A 1,740-nucleotide genomic window follows, 5' to 3' on the forward strand; every position below is an offset into this window, starting at 1 on the left:
CATGTATAAGACCAGATGACCATGTCACTCTTCAAGCTTTGCTATCATCACCTGTAAAATGACAATAATAACACCTGCCAAGACTGGATGCATGTTTTTCACTTTGCATTTTTTTTTTTGGTAGATTGTATTACTATTCCAGATGAGTTGCTGGACTTTCAGTAAAAGGATTATCCACCCATCCCTGCCCTTGCAATACGATTCATAGCGCCTGTCTGTGGTGGGAGTACAACCCACTGGCTCCCTGGTGTCAGTCTTGGCTTCCCTTGGCAAATGGAATGTGAAGAGAAATGATATACACCACATTCCAGCAGCAAATCTAAGAGCCACTGCAGGACTTACCCACTGTATGTTTCTTTCTGTCTTCAAATTAATATACAGGCAGCTCCTTAAGTCTGGGACCTAGAACACGAAGATATGTCAAACAGAAGTTTAAATGACCTGCAGCTGTCATTTGACTTGAGTGACAAATCTTTGGTGTTTTTAATCCCATTGAGATTTTGAGAGGGTTTCTGTAGGTTAGCCTAACAAATATTAGTATTTTTATTACAATACAGCCAGAATCATTTGGGACAGTTTAAAAGGGAGGATGGGGTTGTGGGAAAGATATTCACAAAATGAATCAGTTCTCGGGTGGCTCTAGGGCTGAATATTAATATTCAGAGTAAGGTGCCATAGTAAAGAGACTCCAAAATACAAGTTTTTTGTTTGCGGTTAGTTTGTTTGTTTGTTTTGGGTGCTGAGGATTAAACCCAGGGCATTCATACTGAACTACACCAATAACTTTTTAATTTTTTTATTTTAAGTCACTCAGTTTCCCAGGCTTGGCGAGCACTTGTGATCCTCCAGCCTCAGTTTCCTAGAATAGTGGGACTAGAGACATGCACCAAGCCAGGCTTCCAAAATACAAGTATTAAGATACACATTGACTGATGTCTCTCTTACAAAGTGGTACAGAAGTACATGAGCAGTCCAGGGGCTGCTCCAGGAGGTTGTGCAAAGATCCAGGTTCTTTCTAGTTCACTGGTCCTACAGGCCCCATGGTGTTATCTTCATCAGCACCATATTGGACTCTGGCCTAAAAAGGGGAAAAGAGGATAAGTAGGGTCAACCAGAGGCTCTTTAAGAATGTGACAGAAGTTCCTTAGATTATTCCTATTTACAGTCCACTGACTAGATTTTACTTATATGATCATTTCTAATAGAAAGTCTGGGAAATGTAGTTCCTAAGTCAGGTAGCCATCTATCCTGATGAAATTCAGAGGGACCTTCTTAATGGTAAAAACAAGGGGGAGATGACTCAGCTGTGACCTGGAGCTGGCTCACATAGGCTTATGAGAGCCATGCATGCATTCCCTCTACCCCACCCCATGCTGCCATCGATATTGCCTGCAAATCAGCCTTGGGGATATTTATACCACAGAAATTGGCAAACACCCCAAATCTAGACTGTCTCTCCCACATTGCCCGCCCACCAAGAGATAGCTGAACATTTATTAACGCTGAGGATGATGGACACTGGGAGACAACAGTGTCTACTACAGCCCAGGCCATCTCTTCAGGGCACATCTGCTATCATCTGCTATCATCTCTCAGTCTTGACCAGTTTCCTCACTTCCTGCTCTGCAGGCAGCCTTCTTCTGGCTAAAATTCATGAAGATTTCCCCTCTCTTTCTCTCTCTCTCTCTCTCTCTCTCTCTCTCTCTCTCTCTCTCTCTCTCTCTCTCTCTCTCTCTTATA

The 1,740-nt window shown here is 42.8% G+C and overlaps 1 long non-coding RNA gene across 1 annotated transcript in view; it reads right to left on the reverse strand.

Moving 5' to 3' along the window:
- Positions 1–359: 359 nt before the first annotated feature.
- LOC104876958 overlaps positions 360–1,740 on the reverse strand; it is an 11,091-nt gene continuing 9,710 nt past the window's right edge. Inside the window, exons 2-3 of the long non-coding RNA XR_784460.1 lie at positions 946–1,078; positions 360–402 (exon numbers count right to left, since the gene is read on the reverse strand). This is a non-coding gene — a long non-coding RNA (uncharacterized LOC104876958). The remainder of the gene's footprint in view (positions 403–945; positions 1,079–1,740) is intronic.

This window comes from Fukomys damarensis, unplaced genomic scaffold, assembly GCF_012274545.1.
Source record: "Fukomys damarensis isolate Sample0158 unplaced genomic scaffold, DMR_v1.0_HiC HiC_scaffold_23, whole genome shotgun sequence".
Lineage (NCBI taxonomy): Eukaryota > Metazoa > Chordata > Mammalia > Rodentia > Bathyergidae > Fukomys > Fukomys damarensis.